The following is a 24,351-nucleotide window of genomic DNA, read 5'->3' as shown; positions in this document are numbered from 1 at the left end:
TACACAGTTAGGGAAACACTTTGCTGTCCGGATGTCGAGATTTTGCATTTGACTATGAGACCGTTTTACCTCCCAAGGGAGTTCGGAAGTGTGGCCGTGTGCGTTGTGTACATTCCTCCCAGCGGGAATGCAGCTAGGGCCGCAGCTTGCATTGCTGACTGTGTACACCAAGAACTGCAGCGCGCTCCGGGCGCCCCCGTGTTTGTAGTGGGCGAACTTCAACCACTGTAAACTTGAATTAGCACTCCCTGGGTTTGAACAATATATCAAGTGCAGCACACGTGAAAACAAGACTATTGACAAATGTTATGGCAATGTTAAAAATGCCTATATAGCCAAACCAAAAGCCCCATTGGCCAATTCAGACCACAACGTGATTCACTTAATTCCCATCTACAAAACCATGCTGAAACGCAGCAAGCCACAAGTGAAAACAGTCAGTGTGTGGTCTGATGAGGGGATAGGAACACTAAAAGGATGCTTCTTGTGTACAGATTGGAGTGTGTTTCATGACACAGGTATTGATATTACAACAGAGACAATCACAGACTATATAAATTATTGCATAGATAGCGTCCTTACAAAGAAAGAGGTTGTGGTTTACCCAAATAATAAGCCTTACGTAACCAAGGAAATAAAAGACTGCATAAATCAAAAAAAGGTAGCTTTTAGAAATAATGACAGAATTGAGCTAAAAGTGGTGCAAAAGGAACTGAACCAACTGCTTAATAAAGCCAGAAAAAAGCAAAAGGAAGTAATTGAAAGCCACTTTACAACCATGAATTCGAAAAAACTCTGGGACTCAATGAAAACTATCACTAACATGTCACCAAGTAAAGTACATATAACCACTACAGATGACTGGATGAAAGCTAATGAATTTAATGACTTTTACCTTAGATTTCAAACTCAGGATTTTAACAATGATTGCACTAGTATCCTAAACTCCATCAGCACGGATTTGAACATAGGACATGAGATAGACTGGTTACAGATACAGTAACTGTTCCAGCATCAGTGTACTAGGAAGGCTAAGGGTCCAGATGGAATCTCTGCCCGCTTACTGAAAACATGTGCGGAGGAGCTTGTTCCAGCCTGGTGCCCTATCTTTCAGTGATCACTTGACTCTCACATCATCCCAGCCCTATGGAAAAAGACTATTATTATTCCAGTACCAAAGAAACCCTGTTCCAAGGAGAACAATGATTTTAGACCAGTAGCATTGACATCCATTGTAATGAAGTGTTTTGAGAAATATATGGTGTCTCTTTTAAAAACTGAGGTTAACAAAAAGTTAGATCCCTGGCAGTTTGCCTATAAACGGGGTAGGAGTACAGATGATGCTATAAGTAGCATCACCCACCTAGTCCTTAAGCACTTGGAGGACCCGAAGGCCTACGCACACTTACTTTTTATAGATTTTAGTTCGGCCTTCAATACGATTCAGCCAGTTATTTTACTTGAGACACTTAAAAATATGGGTGTAAGCTCTTTTATTGTTGAATGGTATTACTCCTTTTTAACTAATAGGACACAATATGTTAAAGTACACAAGGCAGTTTCAGACCCCAAATCCATCAGCACGGGGGCACCACAGGGTTGTGTGAGCTCCCCTGTCCTTTTTACTATCTATACCAATGAATGTGTGAGTAAACATCCACACAATTATATTGTTAAATTCTCTGATGACACTGCTATCCTTAGCTTATTGTTTCGAGACCAAGACACAGTCTCCTACCATTCAGAAATTAAACAGTTTGTGGACTGGTGTGATGCTCACCATCTGATGGTTAACGTCATTAAAACATAGGAGATGATATTTGACCCAAGATCAATCTGTGAACCTAATCCTGTACTTATTCATAACAAACCAATACGCCAGGTTACGTCATATAAGTATCTGGGTGTTTTTATTGATTGTTCCCTTACCTGGCACATTCATGTTGAAAATCTTTGCACCAGGTTGCAACAAAGGATATACTTTTTAAGAAGGTTAAGACTGTTTGGTGTTAACAGCAAAATCTTGCTTCTGTTTTTGAAATTATTTTAGAGAGTGTGATACGTTATAGCATGCAGGCCTGGTATGGTAATCTTTCAGTTCAGCTTAAATCTAAGTTGGGGCGGCTGATCAATACAGCTTTTAAAATTGTAGGCTACCAAAAACAGTGCTACCTTCAGTCACTGTATGAAAAATCTGTGCTCAGGGAGGCACATAAGATTCTGGATGATCCATCCCACATTCTGAATAAGGAAATAGAGTTGTTACCCTCAGGTAAACGATTTAGAATGCCGTACTGCAGGTTAAAGAGGTATAAAAACTCATTCATCCCAGCTGCCATTAAGATGCTAAACAGTAGCAAATGACGGTTACCTACTTGTATACTTTTTATCCCCACTGTGTTGTGCAATTATTAATATAAATTAATTTTTGTAATTTTCACGATGCAGTGTAATGACGCATGTTTGTATTGTTTATATTCTGTGTATTTTTTATGTGGTACGTTGTAAGTGTGTGTCGCAGTGACTGTAGCCCAAGACAAATTTCCCCCCTGGGGGACATTAAAGTATATTTTATCTTTATCTTTATCTTATCTACCACTAAGCTATACCCCCACAGCCTCCCTGGATCATCGCCTCACACAAGATGACAGACTCACTTTTGAATAAAGTTTTTTGATATGACAAGCATGCCAGATACAAAAAAGAACCTTCTCGAGAGAATGTGCCACTGAGTTACAATCACATACATAATCTTTCTATATAGATATTTTTGCACTTATTCCTAAACTGCCAAATCCACAAGGGTCACCCAGATTTGAACCAGAGACCTCTTAATCTGCAGTCAAATGCTCTACCACTGAACTACACCCCCACATCTTTGCAGAAAAATGCTCTTTCATTGAGCCATACCCCCACAGAATTCTGTGCTTCGAGCCAAAGATTAAGTTAGATCCTTCGATTCAACAATATCAAACATTGACTCCTTCACTGTAAACTCAGCTCTTTGGTTACTCCAAATCAGAATCAGCAACTCTACAACTCAAAACCTCCAAATAAGACAAGTCCAAAGGGGACACTCAGATTTGAACTGTGGACGACTTGATTACAGACTCACTTTGAATTCATGTCGTTGATTATGTCAAGCAAGCCAGATCCAAAATGTAGACCTATTGATCTGCAGACAAATGCTCTGTCGTTGAGCTATAACCCCGTACTGCATGAGCACAAACCTCAAAAATGAATTTATGTCAAGGATTTGTTTATTCCTAATATGCCAAGCCCAAATTAGGCACATGGAATGAACCTGGGACCTCTTGATCTGCAATCAAACTCCGTGCCATTGAGATATAACCCTGTACAGTATGAGCACAAAAGGCAGGAAGATATGGCTACACATATTCCTAACATGCCAAATCCAAAGGGGGCATCCGGATTTAAACCAGGGACCACTTGATCTGCAGTAAAATGCTCTACCACTGAGCTATACCCCCACAGACTCCCTGGATCATAGCCTCACACAAGATGACAGACTCACTTTTCAATAAAGTTTTTGGATATGACAAGCATGCCAGATACAAAAAAAGAACCTCTCGAGAGGATGTGCCACTCAATTACAATCACATACAGAATCTTTCTATATAGCTATGTTTGCACTTATTCCTAATCTGCCAATTCCATAAACTGACTCGGATTTGAACCGAGGACCTCTTGATCTGCACTCAAATGCTCTACACACTGAACTATGCCCCGACATCTTTGCAGAAAAGTGCTCTTTCATTAAGCCATACCCCTACAGCCTCTGTGTTTAGAGCCAAAGATTAAGTTAGATCTTATGATTCAACAATATCAAACATTGACTCCTTCACTGTAAACTCAGGTCTTTGGTTACTCCAAATCAAAATCAACAACTCTACAACTCAAACCCTCCAAATAAGACAAGTCCAAAGGAGACACACAGATTTGAACTGTGGACGACTTGATTACAGACTCACTTTGAAATCATGTCGTTGATTATGTCAAGCAAGCCAGATCCAAAATGTAGACCTATTGATCTGCAGACAAATGCTCTATCGTTGAGCTATAACCCTGTACTGCATGAGCACAAACCTCAAAAATGAATTTATGTCAAGGATTTGTTTATTCCTAATATGCCAAGCCCAAATTAGGCACATGGAATGAACCTGGGACCTCTTGATCTGCAATCAAACGCCGTGCCATTGAGATATAACCCCGTACAGTATGAGCACAAAAAGGCAGGAAGATTTGGCTACACATATTCCTAACATGCTAAATCCAAAGGGGGCACCCGGATTTAAACCGGGGACCGCATGATCTGCAGTCAAATGCTCTACCACTGAGCTATACCCCCACAGACTCCCAGGATCATAGCCTCACACAAGATGACAGACTCACTTTTGAATGAAGTTTTTGGATATGACAAGCATGCCAGATACAAAAAAAGAACCTCTCGAGAGGATGTGCCACTGAGTTACAATCACATACAGAATCTTTATATATAGATATGTTTGCACTTTTTCCTAATCTGCCAAATCCATAAGCGGCACTCGGATTTGAACCGAGGACCTCTTGATCTGCACTCAAATGCTCTACCACTGAACTATGCCCCCACATCTTTGCAGAAAAATGCTCTTTCATTAGGCCATACCCCTACAGAATTCTGTGCTTCGAGCCAAAGATTAAGTTAGATCCTTCGATTCAACAATATATAACATTGACTCCTTCACTGTAAACTCAGGTCTTTGGTTACTCCAAATCAGAATCAGCAACTCTACAACTCAAAACCTCCAAATAAGACAAGTCCAAAGGGGACACCCAGATTTGAACTGTGGACGACTTGATTACGGACTCACTTTGAATTCATGTCGTTGATTATGTCAAGCAAGTCAGATCCAAGATGTAGACCTATTGATCTGCAGACAAATGCTCTGTCGTTGAGCTATAACCCCGTACTGCATGAGCACAAACCTCAAAAATGAATTTATGTCAAGGATTTGTTTATTCCTAATATGCCAAGCCCAAATTAGGCACATGGAATGAACCTGGGGCCTCTTGATCTGCAATAAAACGCCGTGCCATTGAGATATAACCCCGTACAGTATGAGCACAAAAAGGCAGGAAGATATGGCTACACATATTCCTAACATGCCAAATCCAAAGGGGGCACCCGGATTTGAACCGAGGACCTCTTGATCTGCACTCAAATTCTCCACACACTGAACTATGCCCCGACATCTTTGCAGAAAAATGCTCTTTCATTAAGCCATACCCCTACAGCCTCTGTGTTTAGAGCCAAAGATTAAGTTAGATCTTATGATTCAACAATATCAAACATTGACTCCTTCACTGTAAACTCAGGTCTTTGGTTACTCCAAATCAAAATCAACAACTCTACATCTCAAACCCTCCAAATAAGACAAGTCCAAAGGAGACACACAGATTTGAACTGTGGACGACTTGATTACAGACTCACTTTGAAATCATGTCGTTGATTATGTCAAGCAAGCCAGATCCAAAATGTAGACCTATTGATCTGCAGACAAATGCTCTATCGTTGAGCTATAACCCTGTACTGCATGAGCACAAACCTCAAAAATGAATTTATGTCAAGGATTTGTTTATTCCTAATATGCCAAGCCCAAATTAGGCACATGGAATGAACCTGGGACCTCTTGATCTGCAATCAAACGCCGTGCCATTGAGATATAACCCCGTACAGTATGAGCACAAAAAGGCAGGAAGATTTGGCTACACATATTCCTAACATGCTAAATCCAAAGGGGGCACCCGGATTTAAACCGGGGACCGCATGATCTGCAGTCAAATGCTCTACCACTGAGCTATACCCCCACAGACTCCCAGGATCATAGCCTCACACAAGATGACAGACTCACTTTTGAATGAAGTTTTTGGATATGACAAGCATGCCAGATACAAAAAAAGAACCTCTCGAGAGGATGTGCCACTGAGTTACAATCACATACAGAATCTTTATATATAGATATGTTTGCACTTTTTCCTAATCTGCCAAATCCATAAGCGGCACTCGGATTTGAACCGAGGACCTCTTGATCTGCACTCAAATGCTCTACCACTGAACTATGCCCCCACATCTTTGCAGAAAAATGCTCTTTCATTAAGCCATACCCCTACAGAATTCTGTGCTTCGAGCCAAAGATTAAGTTAGATCCTTCGATTCAACAATATATAACATTGACTCCTTCACTGTAAACTCAGGTCTTTGGTTACTCCAAATCAGAATCAGCAACTCTACAACTCAAAACCTCCAAATAAGACAAGTCCAAAGGGGACACCCAGATTTGAACTGTGGACGACTTGATTACGGACTCACTTTGAATTCATGTCGTTGATTATGTCAAGCAAGTCAGATCCAAAATGTAGACCTATTGATCTGCAGACAAATGCTCTGTCGTTGAGCTATAACCCCGTACTGCATGAGCACAAACCTCAAAAATGAATTTATGTCAAGGATTTGTTTATTCCTAATATGCCAAGCCCAAATTAGGCACATGGAATGAACCTGGGACCTCTTGATCTGCAATAAAACGCCGTGCCATTGAGATATAACCCCGTACAGTATGAGCACAAAAAGGCAGGAAGATGTGGCTACACATATTCCTAACATGCCAAATCCAAAGGGGGCACCCGGATTTGAACCGAGGACCTCTTGATCTGCACTCAAATTCTCCACACACTGAACTATGCCCCGACATCTTTGCAGAAAAATGCTCTTTCATTAAGCCATACCCCTACAGACTTCTGTGTTCAGAGCCAAAGATTAAGTTAGATCCTACGATTCAACAATATCAAACATTGACTCCTTCACTGTAAACTTAGGTCTTTGGTTACTCAAAATCATAATCAACAACTCTACAACTCAAACCCTCTAAATAAGACAAGTCCAAAGGAGACACCCAGATTTGAACTGTGGACGACTTGATTACAGACTCACTTTGAAATCATGTCGTTGATTATGTCAAGCAAGCCAGATCCAAAACGTAGACCTAATGATCTGCAGACAAATGCTCTGTTGTTGAGCTATAACCCCGTACTGCATGAGCACAAACATCAAAAATGAATTTATGTCAAGGATTTGTTTATTCCTAATATGCCAAGCCCAAATTAGGCACATGGAATGAACCTGGGACCTCTTAATCTGCAATCAATTGCCGTGCCATTGAGATATAACCCTGTACAGTATGAGCACAAAAGGCAGGAAGATATGGCTACACATATTCCTAACATGCCAAATCCAAAGGGGGCATCCGGATTTAAACCAGGGACCTCTTGATCTGCAGTCAAATGCTCTACCACTGAGCTATACCCCCACAGACTCCCTGGATCATAGCCTCACACAAGATGACAGACTCACTTTTGAATGAAGTTTTTGTATATGACAAGCATGCCAGATACAAAAACGAACCTTTCGAGAGGATGTGCCACTGAGTTACAATCAAATACAGAATCTTTCTATATAGATATGTTTGCACTTATTCCTAATCTGCCAAATCCATAAGCGGCACTCGGATTTGAACCGAGGACCTCTTGATCTGCACTCAAATGCTCTACCACTGAACTATGCCCCCACATCTTTGCAGAAAAATGCTCTTTCATTAAGCCAAACCCCTACAGAATTCTGTGCTTCGAGCCAAAGATTAAGTTAGATCCTTCGATTCAACAATATATAACATTGACTCCTTCACTGTCAACTCAGGTCTTTGGTTACTCCAAATCAGAATCAGCAACTTTACAACTCAAAACCTCCAAATAAGACAAGTCCAAAGGGGACACCCAGATTTGAACTGTGGACGACTTGATTACAGACTCACTTTGAATTCATGTTGTTGATTATGTCAAGCAAGCCAGATCAAAATAGTAGACCTATTGACTTGCAGACAAATACTCTGTCGTTGAGCTGTAACCCCGTACTGCATGAGCACAAACCACAAAAATGAACTTATGTCAAGTATTTGTTTATTCCTAATATGCCAAACTCCAATAAGGCACATGGAATGAACCTGGGACCTCTTAATCTGCAATCAAACGCCGTGCCATTGAGATATAACCCTGTACAGTATGAGCACAAAAAGGCAGGAAGATAAGGCTATACATATTCCTAACAAGCCAATTCCAAAGGGGGCACCCGGATTTGAACCTGGGACCTCTTGATCTGCAGTCAAATGCTCTACCACTGAGCTATACCCCCACAGACTCCATGGATCATAGCCTCACACAAGATGACAGACTCACTTTTGAATAATGTTTATGGATATGAAAAGCATGCCACATACAAGAAAGATGCTCTCGAGAGGATGCACCACTAAGCTACAATCACATAGAATCTTTCTATATAGATATGTTTGCACTTATTCCTAAACTGGCAAATCCACAAGGGGCACCCGGATTTGATTAGGGGACCTCTTGTGCTGCAGTCAAATGCTCTACCACTGAACTATACACCCACATCTTTGCAGAAATGCTCTTTCATTGAGCCATACCTCCACAGACTTCTGTGCTTAGAGCCAAAGATTAAGTTAGATCCTACGATTCAACAATATCAAACATTGACTGCTTCACTGTAAACTTAGGTCTTTGGTTACTCCAAATCCGAATCAACAACTCTACAACTCAAAACCTCCAAATAAGACAAGTCCAAAGGGGACACCCAGATTTGAACTGTGGATGACTTGATTACAGACTCACTTTGAAATCATCTCGTTGATTATGTCAAGCAAGCCAGATCCAAAACATAGACCTATTGATCTGCAGACAAATACTCTGTTGTTGATCTATAACCCCGTACTGCATGAGCACAAACCTCAAAAATGAATTTATGTCAAGGATTTGTTTATTCCTAATATGCCAAGCCCAAATTAGGCACATGGAACGAACCTGGGACCTCTTGATCTGCAATCAAACGCCGTGCCATTGAGAAACAACCCCGTACAGTATGAGCACAAAAAGGCAAGAAGATATGGCTACACATATTCCTAGCATGCCAAATCCAAAGGGGGCACCCGGTTTTGGACCGGGGACCTCTTGATCTGCAGTCAAATGCTCTACCACTGAGCTATACCCCCAACATCTTTGCAGAAAAATGCTCTTTCATTAAGCCATACCCCTATAGACTTCTGTGTTTAGAGCCAAAGATTAAGTTATATCCTATGATTCAACAATATCAAACATTGACTCCTTCACTGTAAACTTAGGTCTTTGGTTACTCCAAATCAGAATCAACAACTCTACAACTCAAACCCTCCAAATAAGACAAGTCCAAAGGAGACACCCAGATTTGAACTGTGGACGACTTGATTACAGACTCACTTTGAAATCATGTCGTTGATTATGTCAAGCAAGCCAGATCCAAAACGTAGACCTATTGATCTGCAGACAAATGCTCTGTCGTTGAGCTATAACCCGTACTGCATGAGCACAAACCACAAAAATAAATTTATGTCAGGGATTTGTTTATTCCTAATATGCCAAGCCCAAATTAGGCACATGAAATGAACCTGGGTCCTCTTGATCTGCAATCAAATGCCGTGCCATTGAGATATAACCCCGTACCGTATGAGCACAAAAAGGCAGGAAGATATGGCTATACATATTCCTAAGATGCCAAGTCCAAAGGGGGCACCTGGATTTGAACCGGGCACCTCTTGATCTGTAGTCAAATGCTCTACCACTGAGCTATGCACCCACAGACTCTCTGGATCATAGCCTCACACAAGATGACAGACTCACTTTTGAATAAAGTTTATGGATATGAAAAGCATGCCACATACAAAAAAGATCCTCTCGAGAGGATGCACCACTAATTTACAATCACACAGAATCTTTCTATATAGCTATGTTTGCACTTATTCCTAATCTGCCAAATCCATAAACTGACTCTGATTTGAACCGAGGACCTCTTGATCTGCACTCAAATGCTCTACCACTGAACTATGCCCCGACATCTTTGCAGAAAAATGCTCTTTCATTGAGCCATACCCCCACAGACTTCTGTGCTTCGAGCCAAAGATTAAGTTAGATCCTACGATTCAACAATATCAAACATTGACTGCTTCACTGTAAACTTAGGTCTTTGGTTACTCCAAATCCGAATCAACAACTCTACAACTCAAAACCTCCAAATAAGACAAGTCCAAAGGGGACACCCAGATTTGAACTGTGGATGACTTGATAACAGACTCACTTTGAAATCATGTCGTTGATTATGTCAAGCAAGCCAGATCCAAAATGTAGACCTATTGTTCTGCAGACAAATGCTCTGTTGTTGATCTATAACCCCGAACTGCATGAGCACAAACCTCAAAAATGAATTTATGTCAAGGATTTGTTTATTCCTAACATGCCAATCCCAAATTAGGCACATGGAATGAACCTGGGACCTCTTGATCTGCAATCAAACGCCGTGCCTTTGAGAAATAACCCCGTACAGTATGAGCACAAAAAGGCAGGAAGATATGGCTACACATATTCCTAACATGCCAAATCCAAAGGGGGCACCCGGTTTTGAACCGGGCACATGTATTGAAAATTAGGCACATGTAATGCACCTGGGACCTTCCTAAAAGGCAGGAAGATATGGCTACACATATTCCTAACATGCCAAATGCAGAGGAGGCACCCAGATTTGAACCATGGACCTCTTGATCTGCAGTCAAATGCTCTACCACTGAACTATATCCCCACAGACTCCCTGCATCATAGCCTCACACAAGATGACAGACTCACTTTTGAATAAAATTTTTGGATATGACAAGCATGCCAGATACAAAAAAGAACCTCTCGAGAGGATGTGCCACTGAGTTACAATCACATACAGAATCTTTCTATATAAATATGTTTGCACTTATTCCTAATCTGCCAAATCCATAAACGGTACTCGGATTTGAATCGTGGACCTCTTGATCTGCACTCAAATGCTCTACCACTGAACTATGCCCCCACATCTTTGCAGAAAAATGCTCTTTCATTAAGCCATACCCCTACAGACTTCTGTGCTTCGAGCCAAAGATTAATTTAGATTCTACGATTCAACAATATCAAACATTGACTCCTTCACTGTAAACTCAGGTCTTTGGTTACTCCAAATCAGAATCAGCAACTCTACAACTCAAAACCTCCAAATAAGACAAGTCCAAAGGGGACACCCAGATTTGAACTGTGGACAACTTGATTACAGACTCACTTTGAAATCATGTCGTTGATTATGTCCAGCAAGCCAGATCCAAAATGTAGACCTATTGATCTGCAGAAAAATGCTCTGTTGTTGAGCCATAACCCCGTACTGCATGAGCACAAACCTCAAAAATGAATTTATGTCAAGGATTTGTTTATTCCTAATATGCCAAAGCTCAAATTAGGCACATGGAATGAACCTGGGACCTCTGGATCTGCAATCAAACGCCGTGCCATTGAGATATAACCCTGTACAGTATGAGCACAAAAAGGCAGGAAGATAAGGCTATACATATTCCTAACATGCCAAATCCAAAGGGGGCACCCGGATTTGAACCTGGGACCTCTTGATCTGCAGTCAAATGCTCTACCACTGAGCTATGCCCCCAAAGACTCATGGGATCATAGCCTCACACAAGATGACAGTCTCACTTTTTAATAAAGTTTATGGATATGAAAAGCATGCCTCATACAAGAAAGATCCTCTCGAGAGGATGCACCACTAAACTACAATCACATAGAATCTTTCTATATAGATATGTTTGCACTTATTCCTAAACTGCCAAATCCACAAGGAGCACCCAGATTTGAACCGGGGACCTCTTGATCTGCAGTCAAATGCTCTACCACTAAACTATACACCCACATCTTTGCAGAAAAATGCTCTTTCATTGAGCCATACCTTCACAGACTTCTGGGCTTAGAGCCAAAGATTAAGTTAGATCCTACAATTCAACAATATCAAACATTGACTGCTTCACTGTAAACTCAGGTCTTTGGTTACTCCAAATCCGAATCAACAACTCTACAACTCAAAACCTTCAAATAAGACAAGTCCAAAGGGGACACCCAGATTTGAACTGTGGACGACTTGATTACAGACTCACTTTGAAATCATCTCGTGGATTATGTCAAGCAAGCCAGATCCTAAACGTAGACCTATTGATCTGCAGACAAATGCTCTGTTGTTGAGCTATAACCCCGTACTGCATGAGCACAAACCTCAAAAATGAATTTATGTCAATGATTTGTTTATTCCTAATATGCCAAGCCCAAATTAGGCACATGTAATGAACCTGGGACCTTCCTAAAAGGCAGGAAGATATGGTTACACATATTCCTAACATGCCAAATGCAGAGGAGGCACCCAGATTTGAACCATGGACGTCTTGATCTGCAGTCAAATGCTCTACTACTGAACTATATCCCCAAAGACTCCCTGGATCATAGCCTCACACAAGATGACAGACTCACTTTGGAATAAAGTTTTTGGATATGACAAGCATACCAGATACAAAAAAGAACCTCTCGAGAGGATGTGCCACTGAGTTACAATCACATACAGAATCTTTCTATATAGATATGTTTGCACTTATTCCTAATCTGCCAAATCCATAAGCGGCACTCGGATTTGAATCGTGGACCTCTTGATCTGCACTCAAATGCTGTACCACTGAACTATGCCCCCACATCTTTGCAGAAAAATGCTCTTTCATTAAGCCATACCCCTACAGACTTCTGTGCTTCGAGCCAAATATTAAGTTAGATCCTACGATTCAACAATATCAAACATTGACTCCTTCACTGTAAACTCGGGTCTTTGGTTACTCCAAATCAGAATCAGCAACTCTACAACTCAAAACCTCCAAATAAGACAAGTCCAAAGGGGACACCCAGATTTGAACTGTGGACAACTTGATTACAGACTCACTTTGAAATCATGTCGTTGATTATGTCCAGCAAGCCAGATCCAAAACGTAGACCTATTGATCTGCAGAAAAATGCTCTGTTGTTGAGCTATAACCCCGTACTGCATGAGCACAAACCTCAAAAATGAATTTATGTCAAGGATTGGTTTATTCCTAATATGCCAAAGCTCAAATTAGGCACATGGAATGAACCTGGGACCTCTTGATCTGCAATCAAACGCCGTGCCATTGAGATATAACCCTGTACAGTATGAGCACAAAAAGGCAGGAAGATAAGGCTATACATATTCCTAACATGCCAAATCCAAAGGGGGCACCCGGATTTGAACCTGGGACCTCTTGATCTGCAGTCAAATGCTCTACCACTGAGCTATGCCCCCAAAGACTCATGGGATCATAGCCTCACACAAGATGACAGTCTCACTTTTTAATAAAGTTTATGGATATGAAAAGCATGCCACATACAAGAAAGATCCTCTCGAGAGGATGTGCCACTGAGTTACAATCACATACAGAATCTTTCTATATAGATATGTTTGCACTTATTCCTAAACTGCCAAATCCACAAAGAGCACCCAGATTTGAACCGGGGATCTCTTGATCTGCAGTCAAATGCTCTACCACTAAACTATACACCCACATCTTTGCAGAAAAATGCTCTTTCATTGAGCCATACCTCCACAGACTTCTGTGCTTAGAGCCAAATATTAAGTTACATCCTATGATTCTACAATATCAAACATTGACTCCTTCACTGTAAACTCAGGTCTTTGGTTACTCCAAATCAGAATCAACAACTCTACAATTTAAAACCTCCAAATAAGACAAGTCCAAAGGGGACACCCTGATTTGAACTGTGGACGACTTGATTACAGACTCACTTTGAAATCATGTTTTTGATTATGTCAAGCAAGCCAGATCCAAAACGTAGACCTATTGATCTGCAGACAAATGCTCTGTCGTTGAGCTATAACCCCGTACTGCATGAGCACAAACCTCAAAAATGAATTTATGTCAATGATTTGTTTATTCCTAATATGCCAAGCCCAAATTAGGCACATGTAATGAACCTGGGACCTTCCTAAAAGGCAGGAAGATATGGCTACACATATTCCTAACATGCCAAATGCAGAGGAGGCACCCAGATTTGAACCTTGTACCTCTTGATCTGCAGTCAAATGCTCTACCTCTGAACTATATCCCCACAGACTCCCTGGATCATAGCCTCACACAAGATGACAGACTCACTTTTGAATAAAGTTTTTGGATATGACAAGCATGCCAGATACAAAAAAAGAACCTCTCGAGAGGATGTGCCACTGAGTTACAATCACATACAGAATCTTTCTATATAGATATGTTTGCACTTATTCCTAAACTGCCAAATCCACAAGGGGCACCCGGATTTGAACCGGGGACCTCTTGATCTGCAGTCAAATGCTCTACCACCGAACTTTGCCCCCACATCTTTGCAGAAAAATGCTCTTTCATTAAGCCATACCCCTACAAACTTCTGTGTTTAGAGCCAAAGATAAGTTAAGATAAGATAAGATAAGTTAGTTCCTACGATTCAACAATATCAAACATTGACTCCTTCACTGTAAACTTAGGTCTTTGGTTACTCCAAATCAGAATCAACAACTCTACAACTCAAACCCTCCAAGACAATTCCAAAGGAGACACCCAGATTTGAACTGTGGACAACTTGATTACAGACTCACTTTGAAATCATGTCGTTGATTATGTTTTTTTATTTTTATTTTTTTATTATTATTATTATTATTAAGAAATTTCAATCAATAAAATACAATAGATTAAACACAATCAATAGAAAATACAGAACATTGTCTTTACATATCTCTACATTACACATCTTTCCTTTACATAGATAATTTAAAAATCTCCTTCACTTCCTGGCAGCTTCCACATTAAATCATTTAAAACACAATAAACTTTTGGGGTAAAAACATCATAAAAAGAGTCTAACATATTTACACCTTTAAAGTACACATACAGTCTTTCAATATATAATTCTGTTTTTCTTTTAAACACCCTCCAAACATCCAACACAATTTTTTCCTTTTTAGCCACAGTTCTTCTGTCCCATATTGCACTTTTCATTAGCATTACACACAGATTAATGAAACTTTTGTTTTGACACTTTTTTTCCCAACCAAACATCACAACTCTGTTCCATTCCATTACATTTTCATCCCACTCCTCAGTCACATCTTTAATTAAACATTTACATTTCCTTAAAAAGTCCTCTAGCTCTCTACAATGTAAAAACATATGTAAAATCCCCTCTTCCTCTTCCTGGCACACTTTACACAGAGCATTTTCTTCCTTTCCTATTTTATTTAAAATAACATCAGTAAAAAACACTTTATGCCTTATAAAATACTCCAAACATTCCAATTTTGTTTCCACACATTTCCCCGTCATGTTTCTCCATATACACTCTTTTTTTAAATCTTTGAATTTCTGCACCCAGTAACCATTTGCAATCGGCTCTTTAAAAACATCATCTCTAAAAGCACAATAAATCATTTTCACAGTACATTCCTTAAAATCATACAGTTTTTCCCCTAATTTCACATGAATACATTTCTCTTTTGGCTCTCCTTCCATACTTTCTATTCTTTTTATCCACTCTTTAGGTATTGCATTTTTAATGATTTCATATTTATTTTTATTACTTGTTCACTGTAATCCTCTTTTGCCTCCTCCATTGCATCTACAATAAATTGTGTAGGTAAAAACCCTTCTTTAAATTCATACAAAACATCTCTCACTCTTGTTATCCCCACTTCCATCCATTTCTTTAAAAAAAATTCCTTTGTCTTGTTTTAAAATGTTTTGGTTTAAAAACAGAGGTTGATTTAAAATGTTTTCTCTCCCATGTGGATCATACTCAAGTCTATCTAAAAATTTTCCCCAGGAACTAAACATTTCCCTATAAAACTCTGGTAAGCACTCTGTCATCCAATTCTTTGTTTTCATCCATAAAATCCCATCCCCCATGTTAAAATCCCCACATTTGTTTAAAAAATATTCCATTGTCTTTTTCCATGTAGTTTTGTGACCATCATCTAGATATTTTTTTACTATTTTAATTCTTAAGCTATTTTTTCTCTGTTCAACATCAATTAATCCCATCCCTCCTTTCCCTACTTCTCCTATTAATGTACTATATGCAATTCTTGACGGTTTACTATTCCATAAAAAATCTAAAAAACATTTTTTCAACCTTTTCTCCACCCACATTGGCATAGCAGTCACATATAAACCATACCGCAGCTTTGACACCATTAACACATTTAATATTAAAACCTTCCCTTTTAAACTTAATGTCCTCAATTTCCAAAAATTTAACCTTCTTTCAATACCTCCTACTATTTCTTCCCACATTTTTTCTTTAACATTCCTTTCTTCTTTTCCCATTAGAACACCTAAAATCCTTATTTCTTTTGTTTCTTTAAAATGAAAATACTCTGTTAAAACAGTCACTCTTCCAAATCTCATATATATAGTTTTTTCTTAATTTATCTTACCTCCTGATCCCCTACAAAACATCTGTACTACTTCCATTACTTTATTAACACTCTCTATATCTTTAACTATTATTGTCGTATTATCTGCATATTGAAATATTTTTTCATTTCCCCCACTTCCTTCAATGTTTATCCCTCTTATGTCTTCGTCTATTTTAATAGCTAATCCCAATGTTTCTGCAACTAAAGAATATAAAAGAGCTTATAATGGACATCCTTGTCTTATTGATCTAGTAATTTTAAAACATTCAGTTAAAAAACCATTACACTGTATTCTTGTTATTGCTCCCCTATATAAAATTGTAATCCACTTGATAAAATTTTCCCCAAACCCGTACCTTCTTAAAATTCCAAATAAATATTCATGCTCCACTCTATCAAAAGCCTTTTCGAAATCCAAACTAATAACATATCCTTTTTTTGTTTTTTTCTTTCATATATCTTATCCCATCTATTATACTTAAAGTTGTGTCCGCTATATCTGTCCCTTTAACTCCATACACTTGATTTGTTTCAATTATGTTTGGCATTACCTCTTTCAATCTGTTGGCTAAAACTTTTGTTAAAATTTTAAGATCTGTATTCAACATTGTAATTGGTCTATAATTTTTTAAGTCTACTTTATCTCCTTTTCTTTTATATATCAACTTTAATAATCCCATCCCCATTCTCTGATTCATTTCCTCTTTTTTAAAGATCTCTTCATATACTTCTTTTAAAATACTGGTTAAAAAATCTTTAAAAACAATATAAAATTCACTCCCCAAACCATCTATACCTGGACTTTTATTTTTGTTTATTTCACTTATTGCTCTTTTTATCTCTTCTTCGTTTATCTCTTCATCACACTCTTTTTTGTCTACTTCTCCTACTGTTGTTTTTATTTGCTTAAGTAACTCCAATTTCTCTTCTTCCTTCAACCCCTCAGTACTAAACAGGTTCTCATAATATGCTTTTACTTCTTTTAATATTTCCTCATTTGTTTCCACCACTACACCATTTTTTCCTCTTATTTCTTTAATCATTCCAGCTTTCCCTCTTATTTTTTCTAGATCAAAGAAAAACTTTGTACATTTTTCTCCCTCCAAAGTATATTTAGCTTTACTTCTTAGTCTTGCTCCTTCATATTTTTTCTCTTCCATTTCTTTCAATATTCCCTCCAGTTCTTTTATTTTTTGTATATCTTTCCCATTCTCATTTAATTCCTTTTCCAATTTTTCTCTTATTTCTCTCTCCTTCTTCCTCTTACATATCTGTATTAATTTGCATTACTTTATTGTGAATTTTTTAACTAAATATTTAACATTTTCCCACCATATCCTTTTATCTTCACTGTACATTTCATTCTCCTTTTCTTTTTCAATAATTTCTTTAATACTTAAAACATACTCCTCATTCTTCAAAACCTCTACGTTTAAAACCCATACACCCGGCCCTCTTTTCACTGAACTCCAGTCTACTTGCAAAAAAATTGGTTTATGGTCACTTAAGCTTGATTCTTCATATTTAATGTTACCGATAAATCCTTCAATGTGCCTTGTACACAAAATAAAATCAATCCTTGTCTTACACATAAAATTCCCTACTAATTGCCTCCTTGAATATTCTTTCTTTTTTTCATTTCTTTCTCTCCATACATCAATCATATTATTTTTTCCATTAATAATTTCAGTTCTTTTCTTCCTTTATCATTTTTAAAAACCATTCCCTCACCCATTTCTAATTTACTGAAAACGGTATTAAAATCACCCATCATAATAACTTCTTTATGCTTTTTTAAAAAATCTCGTAATACATTAAAATATTCCTTCTTTTCATTCTCTACAGTCGGTGCATGAATATTAACTACAATAACTTTTTTCTCCTCATACTCCATTTCAACCGCAATACATTTCCCATCTACGTCATTATATATTGTTTTACATGATACCCCACAGTTTTCTTTTATTAAAATCGCAACTCCTCTTCCAAGCCTCCCATCACCATTGTTATATAAAATCTCTCCGCTCCACCTTTTCCTTATTTCAGTCATGTACTCTTCCCTCCAGTTAGTTTCTTGTAATAAAATCACATCCTCTCCTTTACACATTTCTTTCACCTTTTCAAATTTACCCATGTCCATCAATCCCCTTGCATTAAAAGTAACACAACTTAAAACCATTAAAATAAATAAAAATAAATACATAAAAACCATTATTTTCCATCTTCTCCCTCCAGCCCTCTTAACACTTCATATCGGTTTACACTTTTTACTCGGCCCCTTGTCATTAACTTTTTTCTTGCATTTTCCACATTTGGTTTTACCTTTAATGTTCTTCTTCTACTTTGTCCTCTCTCCCCTCTGTCTTTTCCCATGTTGTCCATCCTTGTTTCTTCTTCACTGTCCATTTCTTTGTTTTGATCATACATTCCTTGTCCATAACTCTCCACATTATCCAAAAGATTTTTAAAACTGTCCGATATTTCCATTTCTGTCCATTGGGTATTCTGTTCTGCTGTTTGTTCCTCATCCATATCCTTCTTTTTTCCTTCCTCTTCTTCCTCTTGGTTGCCTGTTCCTCCTTCTGTTTCCTTTTGTGATAATCCTTCATCCCCTTGTCCTTCATCAATATCTCCTTCCTCTTCAGTGTTTCCTTTATGCACCTGTCCGTCCACCCGATGCTCCAGACCTCCTTCCTCTCCCTCCATCCAACACTCACACTTGTTTAAAATCTTTTGACACTCCGGGCATCTGACCGCATTGCAATCCCTTGCGAAATGTCCCCTTTCCTCGCACTTGTGACACTTAAATTCAGGGCATTCTTTAAGCAGATGATCCGGGCTCATGCACAGCTTACAGGTCTTCACCTGGTGGCTGTGCATCACCCTAAAGTACTGCGGCCCTTCTGCTGTTTCCAGCTTTGTGCTGTAGGGCAATGATGCCACCTCCTTGGGGAATCTCACTTTTAAAAACCTTGTTCCATCCTCTATTTCAGTGCCCGGGTAGCATCTTCTTTTTAATTTTGAAATGGGATTAACTCCCCATCCCTCCAATTTTCTAAAAATGTCTTTATCATCAAGGTAGACGGGCAGGTGCATGAAGGAAACAACATAATCTCTATTTTGCAGTTTCTTTATCTCACAGTTCACTCCTTTAATTAACAATCCCTCAGTCATTTCATCACATGTTTCTTCTTTCTCCATTGTCAGTTCATATTCCTTTCCTTGTCTTGGCCTTAGTGCTAAAATTTTACCATATCCACATTTTTCTGTCACCGCTTTAATAATATCCACAGCTCTCACCTCATTTACGTTCTCCACATTCGCAATCACAGTTGCCTCCTTTAAGTATTTCCTTTCACCAACTTTATCTCTTGCATCTTGTTTTTTACCGTGTCCTGCTCGTTGTCGATACTCCAGTCCAGGGTCGTTTGCCATGCGTGTCTCTCCAGCCAGTCCAGGGTCATTTGCCATACGTGTCTCTCCAGCCAGTCCAGTGTCGTTTGCCATACGTGTCTCTCCAGCCAGTCCAGTGTCGTTTGCCATACGTGTCTCTCCAGCCATTCCAGTGTCGTTTGCCATGCGTGTCTCTCCAGCCAGTCCAGTGTTGTTTGCAATTAAACACCCTCCAGCCAGCAAGATGCTGCTGTTAGGTGGTTTAAAACTGAAAAAACACACAAAAAATAAACTAAAGTCCAAAAACAACTCACAAAACAAACACTAACAGAAAAAATCAAAATGGAGGAGAGCCTTCCTTTCCCAACTGCATCCAACACTTCCTGTAGCTCTCTAGCGCCCTCAGGTTAGTATGGCCGTAATCCTTCACCAAATTTATCTCTTGCATCTTGATTTTTATCGTGTCCTGCTTGTTGTTGATATTCCAGTGCAGTTTTAAGAGGATGTGTCTTTAAATTATAACCACATAAAGTATCTTTCCCTCTTTCTATATAGATATGTTTGCACTTATTCCTAATTTGCAAAATCCTAAGGGGGCACTCTGATTTGAACCAGTGACCACTGGATCTGCAGTCGAATGCTCTACCATTGAGCTATACCACCACATCTTTGCAGAAAATTGCCGTTTCATTGAACCATACCTACACAGACTCCCTGGATCATAGCCACACACAAGATGACAGACTCACTTTTGAATAAAGTTTTTGGATATGACAAGCATGCCAGATACAAAAAAAGTACCTCTTGAGAGGATATGCCACTCAATGACAATCACATACAGAATCATTCTATATAGATATGTTTAAACTTATTCCTAATCTGCCAAATCCATAAGCGGCACTCGGAATTGAACCAAGGACCTCTTGATCTGCACTCAAATGCTCTACCACTGAACTTTGCCCCCACATCTTTGCAGAAAAATGCTCTTTCATTAAGCCATACCCCTACATACTTCTGTGCTTCGAGCCAAAGATTAAGTTAGATCCTACGATTCAACAATATCAAACATTGACTCCTTCACTGTAAACTCAGGTCTTTGGTTACTCCAAATCAGAATCAGCAACTCTACAACTCAAAACCTCCAAATAAGACAAGTCCAAAGGGGACACCCATATTTGAACTGTGGACGACTTGATTACAGACTCACTTTGAAATCATATCATTGATTATGTCAAGCAAGCCAGGTCCAAAACGTAGACCTATTGATCTGCAGACAAATGCTCTGTTGTTGAGCTATAACCCCGTACTGCATGAGCACAAACCTCAAAAATGAATTTATGTCAAGGATTTGTTTATTCCTAATATGCCAAGCCCAAATTAGGCACATGGAATGAACCTGGGACCTCTTGATCTGCAATCAAACGTCGTGCCATTGAGATATAACCCCGTACAGTATGAGCACAAAAAGGCAGGAAGATATGGCTACACATATTCCTAACATGCCAAATCCAAAGGGGGCACCCGGATTTGAACCGGGGACCTCTTGATCTGCAGTCAAATGCTCTACCACTGAGATATACCCCCACAGACTCCCTGGATCATAGCCTCACACAAGATGACAGACTCACTTTTGAATTAAGTTTTTGGATATGACACGCATGCCAGATACAAAAAAAGAACCTCTCGAGAGGATGTGCCACTGAGTTACAATCACATACAGAATCTTTCTATATAGATATGTTTACACTTATTCCTAATCTGCCAAATCCATAAGCTGCACTCGGATTTGAACCGGGGACCTCACGATCTGCACTCAAATGCTCTACCACTGAACTATGCCCCGACATCTTTGCAGAAAAATGCTCTTTCATTACGCCATACCCCTACAGACTTCTGTGCTTCGAGCCAAAGATTAAGTTAGATCCTTCGATTCAACAATATCAAACATTGACCCCTTCACTGTAAAATCAGGTCTTTGGTTACTCCAAATCAGAATCAGCAACTCTTCAACTCAAAACCTCCAAATAAGACAAGTCCAAAGGGGACACCTAGATTTGAACGGTGGACGACTTGATTACAGACTCACTTTGAAATCATGTCGTTGATTATGTCAAGCAAGCCAGATCCAAAATGTAGACCTATTGATCTGCAGACAAATGCTCTGTTGTTGAGCTATAACCCAGTACTGCATGAGCACAAACCTAAAAAAAGAACTTATGTCAAGGATTTGTTTATTCCTAATATGCCAAGCCCAAATTAGGCACATGGAATGAACCTGGGACCTCTTGATTTGCAATCAAAAGCCGTGCCATTGAGATATAACCCTGTACAGTATGAGCACAAAAAGGCAGGAAGATATGGCAACACATATTCCTAACATTCCAAATCCAAAGGAGGCACCCGGATTTGAACCCGTGGACCTCTTGATCTGCAGTCAAATCCTCTACCACTGAGCTATACCCCCACAGACTCCTTGGATAATAGCCTCACACAAGATGACAGACTCACCTTTTGAATCGGAGCGCCTCGCTATCACTAGTTTTATTTGATCTCTCGGGTCCGCTATTAGCTTTTAGCCCGTTAGCATCAGCATGCGTGGTTGCTGCTAACTGCACTTACATTGCTAATACTGTTACTTGCTTTAATGGCGAATGAATGTCTCCACTCTGTGCAGCTCGAGCTCGAGGCCGTGGGGAAGCAGATTTGCGACCTGGAGGAAAGGCAGGCCCAGCTGAGAGAGCGGAGAGCCGCATTGGAATCATTCCGGGCTGACGCTCACAAGTCCGGGGTAAGTATACAGCGTGCTGCTAACAGTCCCACCACGTCTACTCTGTGTGTTTCTCTGCACAGGCCCGGTGCACCCAGGACGCGATCTTCCCAGATGTCCTTCACTGCGACGCCGGGACACCACGGACCCTGGGTGCATCCACAGCGGAGGACGCGAGCCGGGTCCCGGGCGACGACTTCTCCCCCTCCTGCCTTCGACATCTCCATCCGGAACTGCTTCGCTCCCCTCCGCGAGACAGGACGTGACGCTGTGATCATCGGAGACTCCATCGTCCGACACGTAAGTGCTACGTTAGCCGAAGGTAAAGTGCACACTCATTGTTTGCCTGGTGCTCGTGTTCTCGATGTTTCTGCGCAGATACCCGCGATCCTGAAGGCCGGCGAGAGCCCCAGAGCGGTCGTGCTTCACGCCGGGGTTAACGACACCACGCTGCGGCAGACGGAGACGCTGAAGAGGGACTTCAGCAGCCTGATTGTGACGGTTCTCAGCACGACGCCCACGGCGACGATCGTCGTGTCAGGACCACTGCCCACGTATCGACGAGGACACGAAAGGTTCAGTAGACTTTTTGCTTTAAATGAATGGTTGTTGTCATGGTGTAAAGAACAGAAACTGCTATTTGTTAATAACTGGAATCTTTTTTGGGACCGTCCTAGGCTGTTTCGCGCTGATGGATTACACCCCAGCAGAGTCGGAGCAGAGCTGCTCTCTGACAACATCTCCAGGACACTTCACTCCATGTGACTAGTAAGACAATTATCAAATAACTATTATGATGAGTTTTGTTCCACCCGCTTAAATGATCAAAGTACTTGCGCTGTAAAAACTATTAAGACTGTGTCTGTTCCCCGAATAGTGAGGTCAAAATATAATGTAGGATCTAGAAAATATCTTATCGTAATTAAACCAGAAAAATGTAAAGTAAATGAACAAAAACAATTTTTAAAGTTTGGGCTCATAAATATTAGATCACTCACACCCAAAGCAGTTATTGTAAATGAAATGATCACAGATAATAGTTTTGATGTACTGTGCTTGACTGAAACCTGGCTAAAACCAAATTATTATTTTGGTCTAAATGAGTCTACTCCAACAAACTACTGTTATAAGCATGAGCCCCATCAGACTGGTCGTGGCGGAGGTGTTGCAACAATATATAGTGATATTCTCAATGTTACCCAGAAAACAGGATACAGGTTTAACTCTTTTGAAATACTTCTGCTAAATGTTACACTGTCAGACATGCAAAAGAAATCTAATGTATCTCTTGCTCTGGCTACTGTGTATAGACCACCAGGGCCGTATACAGAATTCCTAAAAGAATTTGCAGATTTCCTCTCAGACCTTCTAGTTACAGTTGATAAGGCGCTAATCATGGGAGATTTTAATATTCACGTTGATAATGCAAATGATACATTAGGAGTTGCGTTTACTGACCTAATAAACTCCTTTGGAGTCAAGCAAAATGTCACCGGGCCCACTCATCGTTTTAATCATACACTAGATTTAATTATATCGCATGGAATCGATCTTACTGCTATAGATATTGTACCCCAAAGTGATGATATTACAGACTATTTCTTTGTATCGTGCATGCTGCGTATAACTGATATTAACTATATGTCTCAGCGTTACCGTCTGGGCAGAACTATTGTTCCAGCCACCAAAGAAAGATTCGCAAATAACCTGCCTGATCTAT

General features: G+C 39.7%; 16 non-coding genes across 16 annotated transcripts; all 16 read right to left on the bottom strand.

Moving 5' to 3' along the window:
* Positions 1 to 3,419: 3,419 nt before the first annotated feature.
* trnac-gca (transfer RNA cysteine (anticodon GCA)) lies at positions 3,420 to 3,491 on the bottom strand. Its single transcript has one exon. It is a non-coding gene; the product is annotated as a tRNA-Cys (tRNA).
* Positions 3,492 to 4,297: 806 nt separating this feature from the next.
* On the bottom strand, positions 4,298 to 4,369 carry trnac-gca (transfer RNA cysteine (anticodon GCA)). Its single transcript has one exon. It is a non-coding gene; the product is annotated as a tRNA-Cys (tRNA).
* A 187-nt stretch (positions 4,370 to 4,556) lies between these two features.
* Positions 4,557 to 4,628, bottom strand: trnac-gca (transfer RNA cysteine (anticodon GCA)). Its single transcript has one exon. It is a non-coding gene; the product is annotated as a tRNA-Cys (tRNA).
* A 1,168-nt stretch (positions 4,629 to 5,796) lies between these two features.
* On the bottom strand, positions 5,797 to 5,868 carry trnac-gca (transfer RNA cysteine (anticodon GCA)). Its single transcript has one exon. It is a non-coding gene; the product is annotated as a tRNA-Cys (tRNA).
* A 187-nt stretch (positions 5,869 to 6,055) lies between these two features.
* trnac-gca (transfer RNA cysteine (anticodon GCA)) lies at positions 6,056 to 6,127 on the bottom strand. Its single transcript has one exon. It is a non-coding gene; the product is annotated as a tRNA-Cys (tRNA).
* A 1,168-nt stretch (positions 6,128 to 7,295) lies between these two features.
* Positions 7,296 to 7,367, bottom strand: trnac-gca (transfer RNA cysteine (anticodon GCA)). The gene has a single exon. It is a non-coding gene; the product is annotated as a tRNA-Cys (tRNA).
* Positions 7,368 to 7,553: 186 nt separating this feature from the next.
* Positions 7,554 to 7,625, bottom strand: trnac-gca (transfer RNA cysteine (anticodon GCA)). Its single transcript has one exon. It is a non-coding gene; the product is annotated as a tRNA-Cys (tRNA).
* A 548-nt stretch (positions 7,626 to 8,173) lies between these two features.
* Positions 8,174 to 8,245, bottom strand: trnac-gca (transfer RNA cysteine (anticodon GCA)). Its single transcript has one exon. It is a non-coding gene; the product is annotated as a tRNA-Cys (tRNA).
* Positions 8,246 to 9,047: 802 nt separating this feature from the next.
* Positions 9,048 to 9,119, bottom strand: trnac-gca (transfer RNA cysteine (anticodon GCA)). The gene has a single exon. It is a non-coding gene; the product is annotated as a tRNA-Cys (tRNA).
* A 548-nt stretch (positions 9,120 to 9,667) lies between these two features.
* Positions 9,668 to 9,739, bottom strand: trnac-aca (transfer RNA cysteine (anticodon ACA)). Its single transcript has one exon. It is a non-coding gene; the product is annotated as a tRNA-Cys (tRNA).
* Positions 9,740 to 10,663: 924 nt separating this feature from the next.
* On the bottom strand, positions 10,664 to 10,735 carry trnac-gca (transfer RNA cysteine (anticodon GCA)). Its single transcript has one exon. It is a non-coding gene; the product is annotated as a tRNA-Cys (tRNA).
* Positions 10,736 to 11,542: 807 nt separating this feature from the next.
* On the bottom strand, positions 11,543 to 11,614 carry trnac-gca (transfer RNA cysteine (anticodon GCA)). The gene has a single exon. It is a non-coding gene; the product is annotated as a tRNA-Cys (tRNA).
* A 1,629-nt stretch (positions 11,615 to 13,243) lies between these two features.
* On the bottom strand, positions 13,244 to 13,315 carry trnac-gca (transfer RNA cysteine (anticodon GCA)). The gene has a single exon. It is a non-coding gene; the product is annotated as a tRNA-Cys (tRNA).
* Positions 13,316 to 14,326: 1,011 nt separating this feature from the next.
* trnac-gca (transfer RNA cysteine (anticodon GCA)) lies at positions 14,327 to 14,398 on the bottom strand. The gene has a single exon. It is a non-coding gene; the product is annotated as a tRNA-Cys (tRNA).
* Positions 14,399 to 21,376: 6,978 nt separating this feature from the next.
* trnac-gca (transfer RNA cysteine (anticodon GCA)) lies at positions 21,377 to 21,448 on the bottom strand. The gene has a single exon. It is a non-coding gene; the product is annotated as a tRNA-Cys (tRNA).
* Positions 21,449 to 22,255: 807 nt separating this feature from the next.
* trnac-gca (transfer RNA cysteine (anticodon GCA)) lies at positions 22,256 to 22,328 on the bottom strand. Its single transcript has one exon. It is a non-coding gene; the product is annotated as a tRNA-Cys (tRNA).
* Positions 22,329 to 24,351: the final 2,023 nt, after the last annotated feature.

This window comes from Carassius carassius, chromosome 38 (genome assembly GCF_963082965.1).
Source record: "Carassius carassius chromosome 38, fCarCar2.1, whole genome shotgun sequence".
Taxonomy (NCBI): Eukaryota; Metazoa; Chordata; class Actinopteri; order Cypriniformes; family Cyprinidae; genus Carassius; species Carassius carassius.
This window is presented reverse-complemented; position numbering and strand designations above follow the sequence as displayed.